The sequence below is a fragment of the Saccopteryx bilineata genome, chromosome 5 (genome assembly GCF_036850765.1).
Source record: "Saccopteryx bilineata isolate mSacBil1 chromosome 5, mSacBil1_pri_phased_curated, whole genome shotgun sequence".
Taxonomy (NCBI): Eukaryota; Metazoa; Chordata; class Mammalia; order Chiroptera; family Emballonuridae; genus Saccopteryx; species Saccopteryx bilineata.
Genome location: NC_089494.1, coordinates 26,724,240 through 26,744,712, shown reverse-complemented (window position 1 = coordinate 26,744,712; position 20,473 = coordinate 26,724,240).

Genomic DNA, 20,473 nt, shown 5'->3' with positions numbered 1-20,473 from the left:
ACTACACTCCTTGCCTCTAAAGGGAGCCAAATATATTGTGACAGAAGATGATTTGACTTTGAGTGGTGGGCACACAATTGCAAGAAAAAGATCATGTACCATAGAAATCTATACTTGAAACCTACATAATCATATTAACGAATATCACCCCAATAAAAATCAATTAAATATGTATATATTTACTTCGTAGTACTCATGTATAACATGCCTGATTATGAACATTATTTCTCACTGACAGCTGTGTGAGAGATTAGTGTGGAAGCTAGTGGCTCAGACATAACACCTTTTAATTTATTTTCTTGAGTTACAATTCCATGCCTTATTGATCTTCTATTTATTTTTCTAGTTCAATGTTTAGATGGTAAAAATATATTATTGAATTCAACACTCAATCTTGTTAACTTTGTTGTATGAAATTATGGTTTTATAATGTTATGATGATCATATCTGGGTCAGAGGTAATGTTTTTGTACACATAGCATACCGACTAATAATGGTAAAATTAAACTTTATAAAGGTGATAGATTCTTACTTACTAGAATTTTCTGGTGGTGAATGTCTCTATAATAAAAAGACATTTGATACTGCTGTTTATTTAACTTTCTTCAAGAAATGTTATATAATATAAAACTAAAACTAAAATCAAATATATCATTATGTACAATAATCATTTTAGTCACATTTTCTTCAGAAAAACCTTTCCAATTGCTATAAGCCCACAAGTATTTCCACTAGATTTATTTTGTTACTCTTTTTCAAAGTATAAAATACCAGACCACCTATATTAAAATCGCTTGGATAACTGTTAAAAATATACATTCTTAGATTTTTACCAAAGACTTACTGAATTTGAATGTTTGGTACTGGGGCCTGAGACACCTAAATTATTCATAAAAAACCTTAAACCTTAAAATTTGAAAAAAATCACACACTTTATTATATTTATATTCATTATTTTCTAATTATTTCAAAAACATCAGTCTTCATTTTTTTAAGCAGATTGCCCGCTCTGTGAATAATGATCACACCCTTCTATGTATGTCTCACCCTTAGCTAAATGTCTAGCATACAGCAGGTATCAAACAAACATTGATGTTTACTTGTTGAATAAATATTGAAACATATACAGCTATTGTTTTATTTTTGACCAAACATTGCTTAATTAAAGAAAATAACAAGATTTATTTGTTCCAGCAATGTGAAATACCTTTTAACATGATGATATCAAATTTTGCATATGCCCTTCAGGGTTATAAACAGATACGTCTCTGTTCTACTTTGGGTCAAACATCACTTGAGATAGTTCTATTGGTTCCCTTATTTAAACACATGACCCCTGCTTTTCACTAGTTCTAGAAAATGTAATTTCTATTCTTCCTAAAAGCTTAAGTAAGGACCAGACCTTGATTAGCAGATGTGGTAAATCACAATACACAATTAATTGACTGAATTTCTCTTTAAAAACTCTATCAAAATGGCTTCTTTACCTTTGCTGAGGTAAAATAACACTATAGTTAAAAAAATAACTTGAAAATAAAATACCAACTATTTTAAAAATAAAATACTAATTATTTGAAGGTCCTAAACTCCCAATGGCAATGCGAATGAGTATGCCTCATTGGGCTATAATATACCATACTATAATAAGTGCTGATATAATCTGTTCTTGTTATACTAATATTTAAAATGATGCTCAGAAAATGTTCATTTTCCTTAATTGCCACCTTATATTTACCCAACGTAAGAAAGAGGCATGTCTCTATATGGATTCTTTAAATGTGGGTATATATTGTTGGGACATATTTCTAGGTCTGAAGACTTTATAATGCAGAACAAGTGAGGTAATTTCTCCCTTTACATTTAAACAAACAAACCACCGCCAACAACAAATCTATAGAAGTCAGAACACTATATTGTTGTCTATGTCTGTGAGTTATTTTATTTGTTTGTTTGTTGTTTTCTGTTTTATATCCCGCATCTGAGTAAATTCATATGGTTCTTATCCTTTTCCACCTGACTTACTTCACTTAGCATGATACTGTCAAGATCCATTCATGTTGTCGCTAATAGCAGTATTCCATCTTTTCTTATGGTTACTTACGGGTGGGGTGAACGTAAATGCAGGAAAGTTTGAGAGGGTATAGGTCAGGCATGGCCAACATATGGCCTGCGGGCTGGATCCGGCCCGCATAATGAGTTTATGTGGCCTGCGATTAAATTTTTAATATTCTCTGCTACTTTAAAATCTCAGCTACTCAGAAGCAGAAGCATTTGATTATTGGAAATCGAAATATTTAAGAACACAGTGATACATGGAAAAGAATTCCACGTGTGACTAGGGTTAGCTAGGGTTAACTTCCAATAATTGGTCGAATGGATTTGTGATATTTCTTCATTTTTTAAAAAAATTCCATTATAAAGTTTTACAACTTTTGTACTCATCTGTACTCGATATGAACTGTTTGACATTTAGCGGCAATGTGAAATTCACATTTTTTTAGGCTGAGTTTGCCAGTGCGCACCCAAGGTCAAACAATTCTGTTATTTTTGTAGTAAAGTGTGCTGAATCAAGTGGCATTGTAGCATAGATGATAGCTGCAGTTGATAACTGAAAACGTGTCCAGGCTATTTGTAAAACGAAATAATTGTTTTATTTGTGATATAACTTCTTCAAGCTCATTCTATTAATTAAATATTGTTTCAATTGATTGTGATAGTTTGAATATTTATACAATATGTAATTATATTTTTATTAAAATATATTTTTATTAAAATAATATACAATTTTTTTCACTTACATTTATTCATAAATAAATTACATAATAAAATTTTGTTTATTTAAATGAATCGTTTTTGTATTTAACATTTTTTATTCTAATATTTCATCTGGCCTGTGAAAAAAGTTTTCTTTCTAATCTGGCCCAGGGGCAAAAACTGTTGGCCATGCCTGGTACAGGCGATCAAATATATGGTGACAGGAGACTTGACTTTGGGTGGTGGGCACACAATGCAATATGCAGATGCTGTATTACAGAATTGAATACTTGAAACTTATATAATCTTATTAATTAATGATACCTCAATAAATTTAATTTAAAAATAAAAATGGCTAAAAATATAGGGGAAAAAAACCATCAGGAGGAGCCAGAGGTCAGTTGCATGTGGAAGAGACCTGAAACTTCTCTTGTTTCCTACCCAGTCTTCAAACAGTCTCTTTGTATTGGTGCTAGGTTATGTGGATGCGGAAGCTGCTCCCACTTAGAAATTACCTAGCCCTGTCTTTGACTCCTTAGAAACCTTGGGAAGGTGGACCAGCCAAGCTCTTGATCAGATTCTTTCTCTTCTTTTCCTTACTGGTTCAAATGCTCTGGTATAGCCTTTCCTTGTTTCTTGAGGCTAGTTTTGAATAAAGTGAAGTGATGGGAAAGGTATGTACTTTTAGTTTTTCATTTCTAGGCTCCAACCTGATTCTCAAATAAGTAACAGATACTTTCCATATTTTCAAGTCTAACTAAATGAAGATTTATATTGAAATAATGAAATAGTTAATTTGCAGATCATTTTCTTCTGATGAGTATATTATTCTTTGGCACTTGGAAGAAAGAGCTAATTAAATATGGAATTTTTAGCTAACTACCATCAAAATACATAAAAGAATAACTAAGGCAAGCAGCTAGAATATGCTTTAAAAAAAACCAACTCTATTGAGGTATAAATTCCATATACTTTACAGCCGAATTTAAGTTGGACACATGTGTATAATGTCAAAACACTCAGCGCAAACAAAATAACAAACACGGTCACCACCCACAAAATATCCCCAAGCTCTCTTATAACTCATTAGTCTCACCTTTCCTTGTCCCACTCCCATGCCCAGCACACACTGATTTGCTTTCTACCACTATAGACTAGACAAATGTATTGTCTGATGCTTTACATAAATAGAATCATATAATATGTATTCTTTGGGGTCTGGCTTTGTTCACTCAGCATAATTATTTTGTGATTCATCTGTATTTTTGTGTGTGCCAATAGTGTATTCCTTCTTATTGCTAAGTAGCATCTCCTTGTATGTATAAATATTTATCACAACTGGTTTATTCCTTCACATATTGATGAACATCTGGATTGTTTCCAGTTTTTATGTTATTACCAATAAATCTGTGATGAATGTTCTTATATAAAATGGGTATGAATATACATTTTATTTTTATTGTTTAAAATAGCTAGAAGAGGCCCTGGCCGGTTGGCTCAGTGCTAGAGCGTCGGCCTGGCATTCGATTCCCGGCCAGGGCACACAGGAGAAGCGCCCATCTGCTTCTCCACCCCTCCCCCTCTCCTTCCTCTCTGTCTCTCTCTTCCCCTCCCGCAGCCGAGGCTCCATTGGAGCAAAGATGGCCCGGGCGCTGGGGATGGCTCCTTGGCCTCTGCCCCAGGCGCTAGAGTGGCTCTGGTCGCAGCAGAGCGATGCCCCGGAGGGGCAGAGCATCGCCCCCTGGTGGGCAGAGCGTCGCCCCCTGGTGGGCATGCCGGTCGGGCGCATGCGGGAGTCTGACTGTCTCTCCCCGTTTCTAGTTTCAGAAAAAAATTTAAAAAATCAAATAAATAAATAAATAAATAAATAAATAAATAAATAAATAAAATAGCTAGAAGTAGAAGGACTGGTTATAGTAGGTGCATGTTGAATTTTTTAAGAATCTGTCACCCCATTTTCCAAAGTGGTCACACCATTTTACGTTCTCATCAGCAGTCCATGAGAGTTCCACTTGTTCCCATGCAATGTGTGATTGATGAGAAGGAAACAGAGAGCAACAAGAGGAGAATAAAAGAGGAAGAGGTGGAGGAGAAATTTGAAGAAGGAGGAAGAAAATTAATAAAGCATTCTTTATATCTCAGGGGTAAATGTATGGAAATCTACAAATGTTGGCCAATAAGTTTTCCTTTGCATTTAAGAAACAGTTTTGAATGCAAATGAAAAGAGCACCAGATTGAAAATCGAAAGAGATTTTATCTTTTTTTTTTCACACTAAGTGGACGACCTTCACCTGTGAGGGCTTAAGTTCTTTATCTACAAAATGAACAAGATGGGCAAAAATCTCAGAATTTCTGTATCAGAACAAATTCAGAAAGAATTGCAGTTGGTTAAGCTCTTATTTTATCTCTTCTTTGTTTCCTGTATATGTTTAATATGATGAGTAAAAGGGAGAATAGTCCAGCCATCCAGAGAAAGAAGTAATTAGTGGAATAGCTCTAAGCTGTGTAACCAGCCCAAAGAAATAAAACAGGCCACTGCATCTTGATGATTATGACTGAGGGTGAGTAATAAGAGTAGATGGGACCTTCTGAGGATTATCAAGAATTTTACATTTTCTTATAAATGTTATAGAGTATGAATTCTAGAGACAAATTGACTGGGTTAGAATCCCTAAATGACCGTTTCTTAGCTGTAGTGCCTTGGGCAAGTTATTTACCTCTCTTTCCCTCAGTTTTACAATGAGGGTAATGATAGTATTAACTACTAACTTCATAGAGTCATTGTGAGGATTAAATGAGTTAAAGGTTTAGAACTTTACAACAATATGACCACTGCTTCCTGGCTTCATGTTGCTAACTCAGGGGAAGGTGTACAAAGCTTGAAGTGTGAAGATGGGGTTCTGGTCTCACTTCTGGCCTTGTACAGCCATGTCCTCTCTGGTTCTACAATAAAATGAGGCGTTGGCATGGATGATCCCAAAGCCCCATATAGTTTTGAATATGCAGAAGAAAACACAAGTGATTTTTCTGGAAATCATTGCATGATATTTTCACATTAAATTAGTTGTAAGTCTAGTGGCCTGAGTGTAAAATAAAGAAATATGAACTACTATACTATACTTTACTATACTTTAAGGTTCTGGTTATTTATTCAAAAGAGCAGGTAAAAGAAGAATTGTCTCATCTCTAAGAAGTTTCTTTTGTTGGTAACAGGTATCATCATTACCTATAAAAGGAAGGCTTTACTTTTCAGATTTTGAGTCAACTGCAACCCAGAGGTGATCTGCTATTCTAAAAATTACTGAGACAAGTTTGTCTACTGACTATTTGGGAACAGCTACTTTATAGTCATTAATTAAAGCATTCTTTCTAGACAAGGTAGTAGTACATTGGTTTAAAGATGAAAACCCATAGAACTAATTAGAAAAAAACCCTTTGTTACCATGACTATGTTTTGATAAAAACAAATTAAGTGACATATTACATTTGATTCAGCTAAGATAAATCCATTGTCTTGTAGCTTAAATATAATAAATGCAATCAATTTTAGGATTGCTTTTTTAATATTATTTGCAAGAAACAACATTTTTTCTAAATGAAAGATATTTAGAGTGGGCAGTAGTTTTAAAGGATAAATAAAATAAAACAACTGTAATAACAAAATGATTAAAGAATAGCTGCCATAAACATGTGGGTGCATTTCTCCTTTTGAAACAGTGCTATGGTGTCCTTGGGGTATATTCCTAAAAGTGGGATGCCTGGGTCAAAAGGCAGTTTGATTTTTAATTTTTTGAGGAATCTCCATACTGTTTTCCACAGTGGCTGCACCAGTTTGCATTCCTACCAGCAGTGTAGGAGGGTTCCCTTTTCTCCACATCCTTGCCAGCACTTATTCTGTGTTGTTTTGTTGATGAGTGCCATTCTAACTGGTGTGAGGTAATATCTCATTGTGGTTTTAATTTGCATTTCACAATAGCAAAGATCTGGAAACAGCCCAAGTGTCCGTCAGTGGATGAGTGGAATAAAAAGCTGTGGTACATTATTCAGTAAAATACTATGGGGCTATGAAAAAGAAGAAAATCTTACCTTTTGTGACAACATGGATGGACACAGAAACTATTATGTTAAATGAAATAAGCCAGGCAGAATATGACCTCACTCATTTGAAGAATCCAATGAATAATGTGAATTGAGGAATGGAATTGAGACAGAGGAGAGATCAAAGGGACCAGAGGAAAAGAGAACAGAGGGAAAGGGGATGATAGGATGAGGTAAAGCTTAAGGAAAGGGGAAAGGACGCTATGGGGAGGGTGTCAAGGGAGATGTTGAGGGGTATATGGGGGAGGGGGATGCATTCAGGGCAACACGAGAATCTATGTAAACACAATAAATTAAAATCAATAAAATAATAAAAATAAAATAATAAAAAAGAATAATAGCTAATACAAGGTTTGCTCTGGACCAGGCAGAGCCATTCTAAGTAATGCAAAAATATTAGTTCATTTATTTTATCCTTAATACATAGCATGACTCCCATTTTAAAATTAAAAACTCAAGCCTGAGACTTTAAATAGCTTGTCCTAAAACACTTTCGAAAAGTCTAAGACCTGAAACAATACCTCTTTTAAAATTATATACATTTGGGAGATACTCTCCAAAAACGGCTTACTTAGCTTTGTGGATATAGAAAGAGACAGGCAATGAAGTTGTTTGGGAAGTACATCCCCCCTTCAGAAGGGATTCTTGTTGAACCGTCTCGTGTCGGCCTGAGGACATTACAAGCCTGCAGAGTTGGAAGAGCCAGATCATATTTGGGAGCCCTCCAAGCTCTGTTCAGCTTCAAATTATTTTTGCCCAACATTTTTGCTTCCGCTTTTCAGAAACTTTCCAACTTTGCCCTTATTCTTATTTTTTATTCTGTAAAGGTTTTGTTTTAAGGATTTACCATTCATTGAACAAATTCAATGTTTACTGCTCTTTCCTCCACCTCTTATCTTCCTTCTAGGGTCACTCTCCTTCATTCTGAAATACATCTGTTAGAAGTTCATTGAATAATGGTCCTTCAAATTAAAGGCAGGAGTCTGTTGAAAATAAATTTTCTGCATGTTAACTTATGTAAAGTATAGTAAAATATTTTATTCCAAATATTAAAAGGTAATTTTCTGAGTATCAATTTTAGGTTGACAGTTATCTTCTCTCTTAACTTTGAGAACACTATTATTCTTCCATTGCCTTCTGTTTATTTATTCTTTTTACAAAATCTATCTATTAATTTTGAAATAGGATGATATTACTAAACACTTTATATTATTTTAAAAGTTTCAGACCCTGGCCTGTTAACTTCGTTGGTTAGAGCATGGTCCTGTATGTCAAGGTTGCAGATTCAATCTCCAGACATGACACATACAAGAATCCCCAATGAAGACATAAAAAGTGGCACAACAAATGATGTTTCTCTCTCTCTCTCTCTCTCTCTCTCTCTCTCTCTCTCTCTCTCAAATTATTTAAAAACAGTTTCATACATTTTTATTTTACATTGTTCCTGATTATTCAATATCTAAAGTCTTTAAGGATCTAAATCTTTTTGGAAATTGTTATTGTTGTTTGTGCTCTCAATTACAATATCTTATTTTCTTGTGGATTTAGTGATCTTTAAATATGATATACTGATAAAATGTAAGTCTTCCAGAAAGTTCTACTGTCACACACTCATATATTTCATAATAAGAGAAAAAGATGTTTTTAATTATTTTAAACTATGTTCAGAACTATACTGCTTATATGGTAAATTTACTTATTAACTTTTGATTTTATTCAAACCCTTTTGTGCTGATATATATTGGCTTTACTCTGTGACAGGTATTGTAATAGTGTTGAAAGATACTAGGACTAACATTATATTCTTTAATTTTTAGAGTCTTGCTTACAAGAATGTGATAAATAACTAGACAATTTTTAAGCTGAGTGAAAAATTCCTTGGTACAAGTGCTATGAAATGCTGGGTGCTATAGGACCACATAAGAGGTACCACTAATCTAAATGAGGATAGACGGTGACATTTCCATAAAGAAGGTGTTTTCTGAGCTACATGCTAAAGAAGAGTCAACCAAGTGGTAACATAGAGAAGAAGGTATCATCTCATAGTTGCTCATAGATTAGAATATGATGCACTGCTTTAGTGAATTGTTAAGAGATTCACTGGAGAAAAGTAGTTTTCTTTTCTGGAATGTTCTATTTCTTTTCCATCCACACATTTGTAGTATTTCCTTCTCTATGAGTGTTCATCTTGAGAAACACTTTAAAGTATTTTAGTGTTTTGTTTTGTTTTTCATGTTTTGGCAAAAGCAATGCAATACATTTCAATACACTGGAATCTCCACATATCTTTAACTATTCTATAAAACAACTAAAAAATAAAGATGCTGAAAGGATTTTAGTAATTCAACATCTATGAATATCTATGAATATAATTAACTGTCAATATAATCAGTTAGAAAAACATTTTAAGCTACACAAAGCAATAAAATATATTAAGATATTTTTGAGTGCTCTGAAGGAAACAACGGTTCTGAACCATGGTGTTTTTGCTTTTGTTTTGTTTTGCTTTGATAGAATGGTTATGGGAGTTTGGCTTGATGATGTTTCCTTTGACCTGAGACCTGAAGGAAGAAAAGTTAGCTAGTTGGTGATGGGGAGAGCTGTGTACTAGGAATCCAGGATAGCTTGTGCAAAGGCTCTTAGGTAGAAGAATTTATGACATGTTAGGACCTCAGTGAAGACTACTGTGTGTGCTGGGATGCAGTGAGTGAGAGGAGGGTTTGTATGACATGAGACTGGAGCAATAAGCTGCATTACGTTGGATTTTTCAAGAAGATGCCAAGGTGAAATCAAAGGTGCAACAGATTTGTTGCAGAAACATGAAAACTGCATGGGAAAATGCAAAAGATAAAGGAGGAGAGCAGGAGTGTGGTAGACTGCAAGTGGCAAAAAGCCTTTGTAAGTTTGAGGCTTAGCAAAAAGCTAAGTTCTCCCCCCTCCACCTCTATATTGGCTATGAAGTTGAGTATTTGCATTCATCACATAACCCCACTTCACTTGCTTGCTCAAGTTGCTGGAAGCAATTTACATGCTCTTCCTCTCACCCTTTGTTTGTTCAGATGTTGGTTGATTTCACTTAAGCATGGGATTCCTGTTTATGCCTTAAGAGAGTTACTGTTTTTGCCTCAGATGTGTGACTTTGTATCAAAGACTTCCTTATTTGCATATGGCTATATAAAAAAGCAAACTGGGGGCTATTGCACTCTTGGATATTGCCATCAGCATTGAAGAGGCCTCCTGATCCTATTCTCAGTGAATCTATTTTCTTAATTCTGCACCATTCTCTCTGAGGACCCAGAATTACTAGCCATGCTGGTCTGCAGCACAGGAGTAGAAGGGCAGAAACTTCAGACTGTGAAGGAGTCTGGAGAGTCAAGAGCATTGGGTAGGGAAGAGTTCTAAAGAGATTTCAATCAGGTTGATGGAGTGTCTTTGAGCCAAAGTTGCCCATCAGAAGAATCTCGTGTTTCAAGGGAACAGACCTGAGTTAACACTTGCTATGCTCAGTCACTGGTTGGGGGCATTGTATGGAAAACACGGCCTCAGCAAAAATGTGGTGATGGATGTAGAGGGACAGCAGGCAGAGTTGTCACATGATTATGTTTATCATAGCAAGAGATCTGAACATTGTGTTTTCATGGCTGCCATAGTCCACTCCTTGTTTTCACTTCTACATATGTTCACAGATGTTTTTGGATCCCTGGAATGGCTTCCAAGTGCTAGCAGATTAAAGGGAGGGTAGTTCATTTCTGCATGGGTTTTCTTAAAGTTGGCTCTTTTCATTAACGCTGTTCTAAATTCCTCTCTTCAGATTTTTTTTGTATACATAAAGGCTTCAAAAAATTAGAAAATAAAATAATTATTTCTCTCAGTTTTAGTACTTTTTAGAAGCTGAGACTAGTGGAATTTGTCTTGAGCACTAAATTTATAGCATCTATACATGATAAAGGGATTTTGTAGTAATTGCAAATAAGCAGTCAATATTAAATAACTTTTTAGGACTTACTAAAATATTCTAGTTGTTATCAGGCTGCTGATTAAAGACCAAATAGAAAAAAACAAACAAACTTGGTGCTAAGCATTCTACTTAATAAAAAATTGTAATGTGGCTTGGTTTTCATTCTTTTAGTTAGCTCGTGGGAGCAAATGTACTGTTGTAATTATTGATGAAATGATTTCTATATCGACAAGACTTAAAAAAAAGTTTTTAGAGCCATAGGGGAAATTATAGTTTTTCTAATCCCAATGCAATAGAAAGTGATTTGTTATCACTGGAATGAGCAATATGATAAAAATTTTTGTTAAGCAAAAGTCCTCCTACACACTCAAGAAGCTTTAATTTTTCTCAGAAGTTCATCTGAAATGTCATAGACGCAGTCATGAATAAAATTAGAGTTGTACTTGCAGCCTGAAACTAGTTCAATATGCTGTCACAGAAATACAGTGTGTCCGTAAAGTCATGGTGCACATTTGACCAGTCACAGGAAAGCAACAAAACACACTCGAAATGTGAAATCTGCACCAAATAAAAGGAAAACTCTCCCAGTTTCATACCTGTTTAGTGCAGTTTGATGTGGGCTCACGCACAGATTTTTTAGGGCTCCTTAGGTAGCTATCCCATATAGCCTCTACAGACTTGTCACTGACTGATGGCCTACCAGAACAGGGTTTCTCCACCAAACTGCCAGTTTCCTTCAACTGCTTACACCACTGAGTAATGTTATTCCTATGTGGTGGTGCTTCATTATAAACGTGCCGATATTCACATTGCACTTTGGTCACAGATTCAAATTTAGCGAGCCACAGAACACACTGAACTTTCCTCTGTACCATCCACATCTCATGGGCTGCTTCACTGTATACACGGTGTTATGTCATCATCTGCACATGCGCACATGCTGCCACTCATCCTACAGAAACTGGGAGAGTTTTCCTTTTATCTGGTTCAGATTTCACATTTCTATCGTCTTTTGTTGCTTTCCTGTGACCGGTCAAAAGTGCACCATGACTTTATGGACACAGTGTATATGCAAGTGTCCTGCATTTTTTTAAAAGAAAATACTTCACTTAATCCACATATAGACACACCTGGAAAGTTTATGGGAAGCAACAAGCAGAGTTGTCTGACTGTTGCTTTTGGAGATTACTCTAGGCTGCCTGACAGTGAACCAGGAGGGACAGGGACTAATATCAGGGGCCAGGGGCTTTGGCAGGATGGCCCTTAATGTCTCCAGGAACTGGGCATCTAGATTCTAAGAAAACTCTTATTAAAAATTGTCACCCCCAATCTAGATGGGTGGGCATCAAGTAGCTTGTGTATTCCCTTACTGACATGGATGCCCTTTATAGAACTGATCTTTATAGGGGAGGACCCTCAGGGTGGAGAGGGTTCCTCCAACTGTGGGACAGCAGTGCCGTCTCTGACATGCTTCTCTGTGAAGCTGTGCCTTCCCTGCTCTTCTGGTGGACCCTGGGTTGATTTGTTTTTTTCTTTGTTCTGATCAAATTTATTCTTTAACCCATGTTAATTTTGAACAATTAGTCCTAGACTCTACTCATCACAGGTGACACCTACCTAGCACACACTTTTACATGATAATATATATTTTTAAAATCAATGAACAGCCTTCGATGGGACAAATTTTAAATGTCTTCTCAGTATTTATTACATTGCTACACTTAAATAAAATTGTATCACTCCTTCATATAAAAGATTACAGATTCACAAGAATATATACATCTTAACCAAAATAAGAACAGCCTAATTGAATGTTTGTTTCAGGACTTAGGCATTTCCTCAACAATGAGATTATCTTTGCTCATATACTTGAGTACTTCTGGCATTTCATCTTCAAATTTTACAATTATAGACCTAATGGCAAATTTCATTTCTACTCAAAATTAATTCAGTTCTCAATCCTAAATAATGGCTAATTTAGTTACAGGAAATCAAGTTCTTTCAACATTAATTTTAAAAATTAACTAGAGAAGTAAATGTGCTTTACAAACTTATACATGGTATATAAACTTAATATAAAAGGCATTTGGAACATTCACAACTTTTTAGTATCATCTTTATTGTAGACATTGGAGGTTTAACTGAATTACAAGCTTTTATTATTATCATTACCTTTAGTTTGGTGGAACAGGGTATAGTCCTTACTCTTGGCTGGGACAAAGCCATGCTTAGAACCTGTTTCCAGGACAAACAGCAGCAGAAGTTATTGTCTCCCAAGAGACCTAGTGAATGGGATGATAATAATGAGATTATCACATAGGACTCATCAAAGAATTTTCTCAGATAACTGGAGAACTACTTTACTCTTCGAACTTTTTCCCTAGTCAACTCTTGGTTTTTTTCCAAGAGTTGCGGTTCAATTGATGTATGCCTGTGACTCTCCCTTGTACACTTTCCAGTTTATGTTGAAGGACATTCATTTCTTTTTATTACTGAGGCCAAAGATATAAATAAAGTCAAGTTTAATGCCTTTGCTCTCATAGCAAATCTGTCAACAAATCACATTGGCAGTACCTCGACAATGTGTTCAGAATCTCACCCTTTCTACCATGTCCACCTACCGTGTGGCTCAAGCCACTACACTTTTTTGCCTGGATTACTGCAATAATCTTGTAAATAAATGTTCTTTATCCTTCTACCTTTTTCTTGATTATTTATTTTAAACATAAATCAGATCATACAATTCCTTTGCTCAGAAGTGGGGAGGCAGGGAGTCATATAAAACTAAGCCCTTAACCTTAATCTGTGGAATCTGAAATTCAAGTAGAATTAAGCTGAATTGTAGGATACCCTGCTGGTGTCTGGGAGTGTTTGGTGGTGTGTAAGAAGAAAAAAAAAACCCTACCTCAAAGTGGAATTTTAAAAAACAGTTTAATTTTTAAATTAGCAATATTTTTATATGTTTTAAAAATCAAAATTTTGTACAAAGGCATACCTGAGAAGTCTGTGTTCTAGTCACCTGTATGTGTCTCAATCAAAAATAAATTTATTTAATAAGTCCTTATATATCCTCTGGTTACTTCTTCATGTCAATATTAAGCAAATAAAAACAGAGCTTCTTAATCATCCTTTTCCTACATACACACGTTTTTCTTATTTAACAATATATTCTGAATTTCTGCATATTAGTACATAAAGAAACCTCGCTGCACAATACACCATGGAGACTTTACTACAGTTATATTAAATAGTCCCCTATGCCTAAGTGTAAGTCTTGTCAACCCAAAATGAAACTCAGGTTTTAAGCAATTAATTTTGACTGTCAAGTCAATGAGGATGAAAGCAAAAACCATGGAAACTGACAACTAGTTCATTACTATTGTAAATTGCCTGGAGTTATATATAGGTACCTATTTTTTCTTTTCTGCATTTTTTCTAGCCTAAGGTAAGAGAAATGACAATATGTGACCGCTAAGCAGAACATGTGTTATGCTTCTTTGGAAGGGCTGTCTGTCCTAAAGAAGGGGGCTTAGATTGTGTGATTATAATTGAACATAGATTCAGTTATAACCTTCTCAGGTTTTGACATTTTTGTAATATCTTAGCCACGTTCATTTATCTCTAAGAGAAATGCAGTTAATCTCTAAATTGCTCTATTAACATTTTGGCATACATGATAGTATCTTTAAAATTACTAAATTTCATTTTACAAGTCTAACAACTGCAAAACAACTGTTTTTAGAAGAGGGTCAAAGCTAGCTATCACTTAAACCATGTAAAAAAGGATTTTTTGGTGTCACATGTCAGAGTTTCAAATGTGTCCTTTGGTAGAAAATGGGAACTAAGATTTTAGACTTTTTAAGGAAACACTATTGATCTTAGCCTTAAAAACATCCTTCAGCTGCCTTGGCTGAAGCCATTTTGAACAACACTGTATTCAGCATCGCAATTCAGAAATTTCCCCTATTCGTACTTTCACAAAAGGCAATTTGACCCTTCTAATAAAATACGAATATGAACGTCAGTGAAGATTTAGACCTGGATGGTGAACATATGGACAGTAGTTCAGTAGACAGAGGTTCCTGCTACAAGATGGAGCAAAGAAGATGCACACTTTCCACAGTGGGATGTGAAACTTCTCAGAGGGAACCCTGTGTCGTGTCCTTTGTTCACCAGCAGGCGGAAGTCTACGGGGGTGGGGGTGGGGTGGGGGGGTGAGAGAGGCGTGGTCTTGACAGCCGTGCAGACAGGCTCCAGGAATTTTAGAGGATACCTTTTTACGAGGTTCTCTGAACGTTATTGGTTCACCATTTCTACTAAATGGAAAAGAAAAAAAAAAAAAAGTAAAGCATAAAATTTACAAAGTCCCCCGCCTTTGTTCATCAGAGTCTCAGTAATATATCCTGCTTAAAAGAAGGTAGGGGGACAACAGTGAGCTTACTTGTGCTTTTGCTTTTGTAACAACAAAAGAAAGTGCAATAAAATTACCCATGCTTGAGGTTTATGTATCTAACCTAAACTCATTAATTTTATCCTATCTTGATCAGATAACATTTTGAGAAGAATTTTAGAGATGGAAGCAACTTCATTTATATTTTCAAAGGAGTTTAAATGATCTTCTCCCATTGGATCTGTTCTACTACTTTTTCTAAAGTGCCAAGATGCAGAGAAAAATCGTAATTTTAACTGGAAATTTAGTTCACAAGCAGCTGGATTTCCAACGTAGGACATGCATAGTAATATTTAGAAATGCTAAGTGCTAGTTTCCTCTCAGTTTTTTAAAGGCAAAGACTGTATCCAGGGAAGTTATCAACACTTTCAGACTATAGAAGGTTGTATTTTATAAGATATCAAATTAGTAGCATTTGAAAGAGTATCATATAAGTAATATTTCTATACTTTATAAGCAAAATCCAAAAATAAACCCAGTTCCTCATTATGCTCCTCCCAATAACATAGGGCAAAATAAATTGGAATATTTAGAAGAGGGGCATGATCTCATTTATGTCAGTATTTTTTTTCCCAAAAATTCAACTGCTACATTAGAAATATTAAACATCTGCTAAGGATTTAATGCACTATGTGCCCAATAGATAATTTTCCTCAAAATGAAAAACTAATAAATCAACAGAGCCCAACAGCTATTTTCTGATTTTCATTCTGCCATGGTTGCCTCCTATTCTAATTTTATATGTATCAATAGAAGCACACTGAAAGGATGAGTGAGGTTGCACTTGGCTATTTTAAAAGGCAGTTTGTATTAAGGTGTTTTCTTAATTGTTACAAAATTATATATTTTAATAAATAAAATTATCATTTAAAATATCACTAAATAACACCACATTTGTTTTGTTTATTTGTTTGTTTTCTTCTTTTTTCAAGTGAGAGGAGGGGAGATAGAGAAACAGACTCCCGCATGCGCCCCGACTGGGATCCACCTGGCAACTCTATCTAGGGCTGATGCTTGAGTACTACTACCTCAGTGCTTGAGGCTGATGTGCTCAGACCAACTGAACTATCCGCAGTGCCCAGGGGGCCACGTGTGAACCAATCAAGCCAGTAGCTGAGGGAGGAGAAGAGGGAGAAGCAGGAGGAGAGGGAGGGGAGGAGAAACAGATGGTACTTCTGTGTGCCCTGACTAGGAATCAAACCAGGGACATTCACATGCCGGGCCGACACTCTACCACTGAGACAACTGGTCAGGGCCAAGACCACGTTTGTAAAATGAACTATGTGTTGAACAAAAACTTCACAGAGGAATTGCTTGATCAGGGAATGCTAGAACAAAAGGATGAGGTTCCATAATGAGAAAGTCTGAAACCTACTCAGAAGAGAGAATAAATTAATGTCAAACAAAAAGATGCCAAATACATCTATATAACAATAAATGACCCTTTGGCAGGCCTATTCTAAACCCCATATCATATGGGAACTCTCATGTTCCTCTTATCATTCTCCATATTATCAGTTCTCATCCCGGTTTACTTTCTTCCATGCACATTGTTACCAGAAATTAATGAATTGATTTTCTCTCTACCTACTAGAATATGTTTCATGAGAACTATGTTGCATAGCTATGTTTTATAGTGTAGAACATATCTTGACATATATTAAACACTTACAAATGCTTAGTCGATATTTACCTCCTTAAAGGCTCCGTCCTTGAATATCATCACATAAGGGCTGCACAATATGAACTTTGGGACATATAATTCAGTGCATAAGAGTGTGAGAGGGTCTACTTTCCATCATGATCATAAAGTTTCTCTGATGTCTCATCTGGATGCTGCAGTGTCACCTAAATTTGCACTCAATTTCAAATGGACAGAAAAGAAGCCATGTGATCCTACTGCATAGCCAGTTTGTGAACTTCGAGTCAGGCTGGAGCCAATTCCCACTCATAAGACTTGTGCCTGTGCCTGATGATTTCACAACAGGGCCCATAACAACGGTGGTATGAGCACCCGAAGCAGAATGTAAATAAGGGTGACGTATATACATAGGATTTGTCTTTCTTTCATCCATTTACCACAGTGCTATGAAAAATTAGCGGTTTGCTTATGGGGTTTTTTTGTTTGTTTTTTTGTTTTGTTTTAGTAATATGTTTGCCCTTAGAGTGGTAGAGTTGAAAGTGATAATTCTGTCGTATTGTGTGCGGCTAGATTACATTGGAGGGGACCGAATGGATTCATCCTAGAGGAAGTAATGTGTTAGGAGCAGAAATTCCCATTGGGATCGGTGTGGTGACCTGCAATCCTGAGAGGCTAATAGGCAAAGGTAGGTATGGATATCGATGGACTTCACTGAAACCTGGAATTAGAAAGGGCGTCTTCGTACTGCTGAGTGGGGTTCGCAGATCAAGGCTTTTTCTCTAAGGTTTCGTGGATATCACCTGGATGGGGGTAGCAAGGTGGATGCCTCACTACTGCCTTTTCTAACATTGTTGTGAGGTGGCCTTGTTGCCACCGAGTGTTGGAGAAAGTCCTGACTGTTCACCGTACCACTTCTGACCCCACCCCGGTGGAGAGGGGTGGAGTGGAAGCCCGTTGATCCCACAGGAAGGGGGAGACTCGTTCACCACGTGGCGGGACGGGTGTCCGGGCTTCCCCTTGCCCTTCTCTGGCATTACTTCAGCAGGGTCCTGAAGCACCCCAGCTTAGCCTGGCAAGGATGGGAGTCTAGTGTCTCCCCTCAGACTCTGCTGGGGGAGGTAGGAGTGAGGCTGCAGTTTGTTCACTTTGTGTTAAGCAAAGTGGAGCACTTGTTATTTAAAAGTTTCATCATGCTTGGCTTCCCTTTTCCTGGTTCTTCACTAAGAAGAGCAAGTTTCTCTGGAAGCATTTTTAAAATCCTATAGCCCATTGCTGCCCATTAGCCTCTCTAATGCTTAGTCTGGGATTCCTGAGACAAGAAGAAATTCGTCAGCATGTCATTCCTCAGGTTCTGAGGTTGCTCATGCTCTGTCCTCTTGGCTTTACCTTTCAGAGTCTCCTTACATTTGTTGTATGTATGATTCCCAGGGCTTTAGTTGGGCTTAACAGGAGAAATTGAGAAGAGTATATCTACTGCAACATCTCCAAAACTGAGCCCAGAAACTAAACTTTTGTCTCAATTTGCTTATACTGTATTTATATATTTCTTTGTTTCACATAATAATGCTTTATTCCTCTATGGGAATGAGATCTGCAATGCCCATAAAAATATAATGTGAAAAATTAAGTAATACACACAGATTAACATAGAAAGAACTGAAAGTGTCATCATGAAGAGCAAAGTGCTTTTTATATATGACAAAATGACTATGAGAGCATGAAATAAGTGTTTTTTATCATGACAAGTTGGTTCCTTGAGGCTTATGTGACTGATCTCTCAGAATGCAATTTTTTTTCTCTGAAAGTTATTAAGACAATGTCCAAATATAAATTATATGTTTTAAGCTGGTTATATAAAGAGTAAAATGTGAAAACTTTAAAACCTCATGTTCTTTTCAGCTTCTTGTTAATGCAGTAGCAATATGTCAAGTTCTTTACCAACCCTTTTAACAAACAGATTTCTGCAGATAGAGCCTGACAATGCCAGGTGCCCAGGAAATGAGGCAATTAACAACATCATCCATCATGAAGATGGGATTCTGATGCAATAAAATTTTTACTAGAAACTCCTTAACGTTTATGATAAGAAGTGTTGTCAAGATGTAGGACTCTTTGGGCATGTAGGTTCAAACAATGGATTAAATGCAACAAAGGGGAGACTGAAAAAGGGTAGAGGGAAGGTTGCCTAATGGTTAGTGTGGGTGCTGGATGGAAATTCATTATGTTTGGATCTAGATCCGGCCACTGACTTTGAGATCAGGGGTTTTACTAAACCACTGAAAGCCTTGATTTTATTTGTAAAATGGGATTATTGTCATGCTCCCTCCAGAGTGTTTTATAAATGAAAGACTGTATCTGAACGTTTAGTCAATTTGACATTACTATCTTGCCTACCAAGGTTGGGGTGGGGGGGGATATGATGGAAATGCGCTATTTTTGTAAATGTTCACTGTGACAACCAATATTCTAGGCATGACAATCTTATCTATGATATTTTCATTATTTATCCATCTGTCAGTGAACATTTAAGGTGTTTCTATGACTTGGCTATTGAGAATAAAAGCTGGATTCACAAACACAAATTAAAAGGGAGATTTCCAAGGTCTGGAGCTGAGGGAAATGAGAGATGTTGGTCAAAGTGTACAAACTTTCTGTTATAAATTAGTTCTGGGGATCTAGTAAAGAGCATTATAACTATAGCTAACAATGCTGTATAATATACTTGAAAGTTACTAAGAGAGCAGATCTTGAATGTTCCTACCACACACACAACTATGTGAGGTGACAAATGTGTTAACTACATCAACCCTCTACCACCTATTCACCGTGCATAACTGAAATGTTATACCTGCTGAACAACATCTCCCCATTTCCTTCTCTCTCCTGCCCCAGAAACCACCATTCTACCTTCTCCTTCTATGAGTTTGACTATATCAGATACCTCTTATCAGTGGAATCAGTATTTGTCTTTCTGTTACTGGCTTATTTCATTTAGCATAATGTCCTCCAGGTTCATCCACGTTGTTGTGTATGCTAGAGTTTTTTTCCTCGTTTTTAAGACCGAATAATATTCTGTTGTATAAAAAGTGCACGACTTTTTAGATGCAGGTAAATAAAGAGGACGATAATCCTTAGGTGATTAACTGACATACAAAGGAAATGAATGAAATTAAGAGGCAATCGAGTGGAAGCAAATGAAATGAAAGATGGATGAAATAAGATATTAAGGAATCACAGCATCATTGAATTTACCTAAATTGCAAAAGAAAAAAGTACATAAGCTGTAGTATGCAAATTTAAATAGTGGTATACAACATACACTTAAAATATGTCGGGTAAAGGACAAAGAAATGAAAATCGGAAAAGAAACATTAGTTATGGAGAGCAAAATAATGGAATAGCAACAACATAGATATAACTAGTCTTTGAGAAAGATCAGAGGAAACATTACAAAAGCAGGGAAATTTCTTATAGGTTATGAAAAAATTATTGGAAAGTTTCCCATCTCCCTCAATAAGTATTATAAACTATAAAATGTCTTTTTTTTTTAACTTTTTTTTTTATTGTATTT